The sequence below is a fragment of the Populus alba genome, chromosome 10 (genome assembly GCF_005239225.2).
Source record: "Populus alba chromosome 10, ASM523922v2, whole genome shotgun sequence".
In the NCBI taxonomy this organism is placed as follows: domain Eukaryota; kingdom Viridiplantae; phylum Streptophyta; class Magnoliopsida; order Malpighiales; family Salicaceae; genus Populus; species Populus alba.
This window is the reverse complement of record NC_133293.1, coordinates 3,679,073-3,686,799: the sequence shown is the minus strand read 5'-3', so window position 1 is coordinate 3,686,799 and position 7,727 is coordinate 3,679,073. Positions and strand designations below refer to the sequence as shown.

Sequence of the window (7,727 nt, the reverse complement as noted above, 5' to 3'; positions counted from 1 at the left end):
CTTGGGTGGTTTCCATGGAAAAAATCACATACTGTCACATGTATAGCCTTTGTCATAAGCTGATTGGCCTTCAATTGTTTAGTGAGTGAATGGACTTGGGTTGTCAGTGTCGTGATGGCATCAATTTCATGCACCCCAACAACCTTCTTCGGTATACTTCTCTCATTCGGCCACTAATAATTGTTCATGGCCATCTCCTCCAACAAATTATATGCATCGTCCAGTGACCTGCTCATAGAATCAGCGCCTGAAGCTACATCTATCAATGTCCTCGTAGATGTATTCAATCCATTGTGGAAATTCTTAACCTGCATCCATTTCAACAATCCATGGTGGGGGCATCTCTTGAGTAAATCCTTGTATCTCTCCCATACCTCATACAATGGTTCACTCTGAAACTTGGTAAAATTTAAAATTTCAATGAGCATATTTGTTATTTTGGCTGGTGGAAAAAAATTAGCAAGGAATTTCTAAGCTAAATCGGGAACTAGTGATTGAAAATGGAGTCTAACTAATTCTTTGCTTTGTCCCAAAAAGAAAATGGAAATAACCAAAGGTGAATGGCGTCACCAATAATGCCGTTATGGTGATTGAGAAATCGGCAGCGAAAACTGCATCGTTGCCGAATTCTGCATCGGCAGCGAAATCCGCGTCGCTGCCAAATCCAGAATCGGCAGCAAAATCCGCGTCGCTGCCAAATCCAGAATCGGCAGCGAAAACTGCGTCGCTGCCGATTTCTGCATCGGCAGTGAAAACTGCGCTGCTGCCAAATCCAGAATCGGCAGCGAAAACTGCGTCACTGTCGATTTCTGCATCGGCAGCGAAAACTGTATTCATCATCATCTCTCTCTCTCTCTCTAAATATATATATTTTTGTTTGGGTGTTTACATTCTCCCCTCCTAAATATGAATTTCGTCCTCAAAATTTAAGAAGTTTCACACTCCATACCTGGTAGTTCAAATAAATTGGGGTACTTTTTCCTCATCTCCGCCTCCCTCTCCCAAGTTTCCTCTTCTACTTGAGCATTTCGCCATAAGATTCTGACGATGGGGATCTTTTTGCTCCGTAACTCCTTCACTTCTTGATCTAGTATCCTTATGGGTCTCAATTCCAGTGTTAAGTCTTCCTTAACTTCTACTGGGACCTGGGGTAGAACTCGGGCGGGGTCCACGTCAGCCTTCCTCAACAAGGAGACATGGAGCACATCATGGACCTTGGCTAGTTGTGGGGGCAAATCTACCTTGTAGGCTACTGGTCCTACTCGTTGTAAGATTTTGAAGGGTCCGATGAAGCGGGGAGTTAACTTCCCTTTTAATCCAAACCGTAACATGTTCTTCCATGGGGCTACTTTCAGGAACACCTGGTCCCCCGTACTGAACTCGAGAGGTCTTCTCCTCACATCAGCATACTTCTTCTGTCTATCCTGTGCGGCTTTGATGCGATCCCTGATAGTTCTCACTTTCTCCGTGGTGACTTGGACCAACTCTGCACCATATAACTTCCGGTCCCCAATTTCCTCCCAACACAAAGGAGTTCTGCACCTCCTACCATACAAGGCTTCATATGGGGCCATCCCTATTGTGGCTTGGTGACTATTGTTATACGTGAACTCCACCAATGCCATGTGTTCCTCCCAGTTTCCTCCAAATTCTAGCACACAAGCCCGTAATAGGTCTTCCAAGACTTGGATGACTCTTTCTGATTGGCCATCCGTTTGAGGGTGAAACGCAGTGCTCATGTCCAATCTTGTCCCCAAGGCATGTTGTATGCTCGGCCAAAGTCGAGAGGTGAACCTGGGATCTCGATCCGATACAATGGACACCAGAATCCCATGAAGTCGTACCACCTCATTTATGTAGATTTTGGCAAGCTTGTCCACTGAGTCGGTCATCTTTATAGGCAAGAATAGTGCGGATTTCGTCAACCGATCTACAATGACCCATATCGCATCATTTCCTTTCCTCCCTTTGGGAAATCCCGACACGAAATCCATGGTGATCATTTCCCACTTCCATTCTGGAATTTGTAATGTTTGTAATGGTCCCGCAGGCCTTTGGTGTTCAACCTTGACTTGTTGACATATCCCACACTTTGACACATACTCAGCTATTTCCCTTTTCATATTAGGCCACCAATAGAGGTGTTTCAGGTCTCGATACATCTTAGTGCTGCCAGGATGTATGGAGAACTTGGACTCATGTGCTTCTTGTAGAACCATTCGTTTGACTGTTTCTTCATTAGGCACGTACAACCGTTGTCCCATCATCAGGGACCCATCATCCGCTACTCGGAATTTCTTTTCTACCCCGGCCTCCACATTCTTTCTAATCTTGGACCCCACCTTGTCATGGAATTGGGCATGTAGTATCTGTTCTCGATACGTTGGTCGCACCACTAATTGGGCTACTAACCCACCTCTTGCATCGATTCCCAAATCTGCACCCAACTCTTTTAATTCTGCCAATTGCCGCCCCTTTCCCACTGCTAAGTTTCCCAAGGAGGCTTTATTTTTGCGATTGAGGGCATCTGCCACCACGTTTGCTTTCCCCGGGTGGTATTCTATGGTGCAATCATAATCCTTAATGAGTTCTATCCATCTTTTTTGCCGCATGTTCAACTCCTTTTGCGACATCAGATACTTCAGGCTCTTATGATCAGTAAAAATTTGGGTTCGAGACCCATACAAATAGTGTCTCCATATCCTCAAGGCAAATACTACAGCTGCCAACTCCAGGTCGTGCACCGGGTAGTTCACCTCATGAGTCTTTAATTGCCTTGATGCATAGGCGATCACCTTCCCATGTTGCATCAAAACACAACCCAATCCCTTCCCCGAGGCATCACTATATACCACAAAACCCTCGGTCCCTGAGGGGAGAGTTAACACTGGAGCAGTGGTGAGCCTCCTCTTCAATTCTTGGAAGCTTGCCTCACATTCTTCCGACCACACCCATTTCTTATCCTTCCTAGTTAGCTGGGTCAAAGGGGTTGCAATCAGGGAAAAACCTTCGATAAATCTCCAATAGTATCCTGCAAGTCCCAGGAAACTACGTATTTCAGTGACCGAAGTTGGTCTTTCCCATTTCAAGACTGCTTCGACTTTTTGGGGGTCGACAAAAACACCTTCAGCTGAAATGACATGTCCCAGAAACGTCACTCTTTTCAGCCAAAATTCACATTTACTCAGTTTTGCATATAGCTGGTGATCCCTCAAGGTTTGTAAGGTTTGTCTCAAGTGTTCCTCGTGCTCCTCGAAAGAATTCGAGTACACCAATATATCATCAATGAATACCACCACAAACTTATCCAGGTATGGTTGAAAAACCCGATTCATCAAATCCATGAAGAGGGCTGGGGCGTTCGTCAACCCGAACGGTAACACCAAAAATTCATAGTGTCCGTAACGAGTTCTAAATGCGGTCTTTGCTACGTCCGCTTCTTTAATCTTCATCTGATAGTACCCTGATCTCAGATCTATCTTCGAAAATGCCCTCGCTCCTTTTAATTGGTCGAACAAATCATCTATCCGAGGTAACGGATACTTGTTTTTCATTGTTATTTTGTTCAACTGTCTATAGTCAATACAAAGTCTATGGGTTCCATCTTTCTTTCTTACAAATAGGACTGGTGCTCCCCAAGGAGAATTACTAGGCCGTATGAACCCTTTGTCTAATAATTCCTGTAATTGAGTCTTTAACTCGTTCAGTTCTGCTGGAGCCATCCGATACGGTTGTTGGGCTATGGGTGGGACTCCAGGGAAAGTGTCTATAGACACCTCTACCTCTCGCTCCGGGGGTAGTCCTGGTAGTTCTTCAGGAAACACATCTGGGAAATCCTTCACCACAGGAATATCCTTCAATAGTGGACCTTCATCATCAGAGTTTAAGATGTATGCGAGGTATCCCGTACATCCCTTTCTTAAAAGTTTTTGAGCTGTTACCACCGATATTAAAGCATTCAGTTTGAGAACTCTCTCTCCATCAAAAGTCATTTTCTCGCCCTTAGGTGTTTGGAAAGTAACAATTTTAGCATAACAATCTATTAGAGCCTTGTATTTACTCAACCAATCCATGCCTAATATTATGTCAAAATCATGCAGCTCTAAGGGAATCAAGTCTACTTCTGTTTCATACCCGGATAAACTAACCCCCACATCCACATATACAATATTTGTTTCAACCATGTTTCCCATTGGAGTTCCAATTACAATTTAGTTCTCTTAGAATGAATGAGTGGGTGGCACCGGATCAAACAAACATGCACATTAAAATCATTCAATAGTAGTGTACCTGCCACCACATCCGTGGCCTCCTCCTGTGTCAGGTGGAAGACCCTCCCCGGGGTCCGATCATTTTGTGCCCTCGGCTTCCCTCGACTGGAGTTTGCCCCTGATTGAGAAGATCTCACTGGCCTATTAACAGTGACTGACTGTTGGTGGCTCTGACTGGGCTGTCTATAACTCTGCACTTGTCCGGTGTTCCGTTTGGGGCAGTCCCTCTTGTAATGACCTCTACCACCACAGAAATGACACCCTTGACTAAGATACTGGCAGTTCCTCCACCTATGACCCTCTCCTCTGCACACAAAACATCGCCCAGGGGAAACTGAGCAGTCCCCAGGGTGTTTTTGTCCACACTTTACACAAAAAGGATAGTCCACACCCTTGCGGTCACCGGCCCCAGTAGAAGAGTTTGCCCTCGAGTGCGATTGTCCAACCATCACTCTCCCACTTGACTGCTGGTGAGGCGGTAATATCAAATTCCCCCTTTTTCCGTGCTGCTCAAACACTCCACTTTTTCCTTTCTTCGGGTGCGGTGGTCTGCCGCTGAAATAATCCCCATCTCTCTTTTTGCTTATACCCTGATACCCACCTTGGCTTTCTTCAATACACGCCTCCAGAGCTTGTGCAGCCTCAATCAACTCCCTCACCGATTTAAATCGCAAAGCTATCAATCCTTGTCTCAAATCTTGTCGTAAACCATCTCTCAACTTTTCAATCATATGTTCCTCTATCGGCACATAATGTGGGGCGAACAAAGAGAGGTCATGGAATCTCCTTTCGTACTCCAATACTGACATATCACCCTGTCTTAATACTAAGAACTCTTGTTCCTTCACCTTGCGATGATACTTGGAATAAAACTGATTCTCAAACTCTATCTTGAAGTCACTCCAAGTTAGCGTCTCAGTCGCACGCCTCAGCTGAACCGTTTCCCACCATGTCATGGCCCTATCAGACAGTAACTGGGTTGCACAATTTACCCTCAAACCCTCGGGTATGCTTATTTGAATCATTGTCTTCTCTACCTTCCTGATCCATCTTCCAGCTATCTCTGCATCTTGCTCCCCCATATACGGTTCACAACCCATTTCCCTCATACTCTTGACTAGTCGCACCAGTGGCACCACATTATCCATGGTCATGCTAGTCATAGGGGCTGCTGGTGGAATCTGCGTGGTGGGAGTTGTTTGTGCCGCTGAACTAGCCATGCCCTCCATCACTGCTTTAACTATTTGTACAAGGAATCCCGCATCTACATATTGTGGGGGCACACCAGTTGGAACAACAGATGGTTGTGCTTCTGTTCTTTCTCGCTGTTCTGTTGCAACGGGGGTGTTCCCTCTGTTTGATTAGGCCTCGAGCCTTCCCCCGCCACCGTATCTTCCCCCTGCAAGGTTTCAGGTGGTATTATCGGAGCATGAGATGCCGTACCATCCAAGGGATCTTCGTCTTGCCAACCTTGGGCACCTCGGTTCACGCCCCTCCTTTCTAAGGAGGGCGGCTCAGTTCGTGTCCCTTGTCGGGTGCGTACCATCCTGAAATTCATCACAACAACACATTTATTAATGATCCTCAGGATCCATACCAAGTGCTCTGATACCAATTGTAACAACCCGGCTTTACAAGCCCAAAACACAGTAAATTTTTTTTTTTTATATATGCATTCAATCCACATGGTGCCGGCAATCAATGGATCTAAATCCTCACATCATCAAAATACAATCCATACAATCAACATTTCATTTCAAAGTGAAACTTACACAAACACGTAATATTAAGGTTGCTTGATTTGAAGTTCATATAAAAAATATATACATAGACATGAGTTTGCAGTCTTAACCTACTAATAGTCATCACAATTTTAAACAAAAAGGATCTAATAAAAGTTATACATTCAGTACATTGATCCCTACAAAATACATTGTGATTTAAAATACATCTACATAATTCCTTGCAAAAGTAGGTTCCCGTGTATCGGGTTTCCTAGGCATCTCGTTGGTGTGAAGCCCCTACAGCAGTACAAACATTTAAGAGAATGCAAACACTTAATAATAATAAGAATGGTAACTAACGGTTTGGCAATTATGTAAAGCATTAACAATTATAATTTCTTCATGTATTTGCTATAACAACAAGTAGTATATATAGATACACAAGTTTTCAGATGCCATTCGCCAAAATTAGTCATTCATTTATGTCGGCCATCCATCCGGATTCCATGACGAAAGTTGCGTCGCTGCCGATCCTAAAATCAGCAGCAGAAACTGCATTGCTGCCGATCAAGGAATCGGCAGCGAAAACTGTGTCGCTGCCGATCCAGAATCGGCAGCGGAATCTGCGTCACTGCCGATTTCTATATCGGCAGCGGAATCTGCGTCGCTGCCGATCCACAATCGGCAGCGCAATCTGCGTCGCTGCCGATTTTTGTATCGGCAGTGAATACAGTGTCGCTGCCGATCCAGAATCGGCAGCAGAAACTGCGTCGCTGCCGATTTCTGCATCGGCAGCGGAGTCCCTCTTTTATCCCGGCCATCCATTCGTTTGGATGCCATTAGCCGAAGCTAATCAGTCCTTCATCCCGGCCATCCATTCGGACGCCATTAGCTAAAGCTAATCATTCTTTGTCCCGGCCATCCGTTTGGATGCCATTAGCCGAAGCTAATCAATCCTTCATCCCGGCCATCCATTCGGATACCATTAGCGCAAGCTAATCATTCTTTGTCCCGGCCATCCGTTTGGATGCCATTAGCCGAAGCTAATCAATCTTTCATCCCGGTCATCCATTCGGACGCCATTAGCCAAAGCTAATCATTCTTTGTCCCGACCATCCGTTTGGATGCCATTAGCCGAAGCTAATCACTCTTTTGTCCCGGCCATCCATTCGGATGCCATTAGCCGAAGCTAATCAATCTTTAATCAACATTTAAGCGTTCAACAATCTAATATCGGTTCTAACAATATGATAGTGCTCAAGTTAAAATATTTCAAGATTCAACGTAAGAAAAAGGAAGGTGCAAGTCACCTACCTGCTCCACCTGTGGGTCGTTCCTGTCTTGATGATGGTCCAATCCCGACCGCACCACCTAAGACATCAATGGTCACAAATCAGCACAGTTGTATTTATTTTATTTTTTAATCATATTCATCATCACACTTATTTCAAGAGTTCATATTCAAGTGTTCCATATTTTACACCATCATATCATGAAATTGTTACTAGCATTTAAATCATTCCTGCCTAGGAGGCTTATCGTAGGAATCGGCAGTGAGAACTGGTTCGCTGCGGGCTGCCCAATTCGGCAGCAAGAACTAGTTCGCTGCCGGCTGCCAGTTGTTTCGCTGGCAGCCCGTTCGGCAGCGAAAACTGCATCGCTGTTGGTGCCACAGTTTCGCTGCACAACGCACAACTCGGCAGCGAATATCAATTCGGTGCAGGAAGTTCAG

At 45.0% G+C, this 7,727-nt stretch overlaps 1 non-coding gene across 1 annotated transcript; it reads left to right on the top strand.

Moving 5' to 3' along the window:
* Positions 1–324: 324 nt before the first annotated feature.
* On the top strand, positions 325–428 carry LOC118034580 (small nucleolar RNA R71). Its single transcript, XR_004685048.1, has one exon. It is a non-coding gene; the product is annotated as a small nucleolar RNA R71 (small nucleolar RNA).
* Positions 429–7,727: the final 7,299 nt, after the last annotated feature.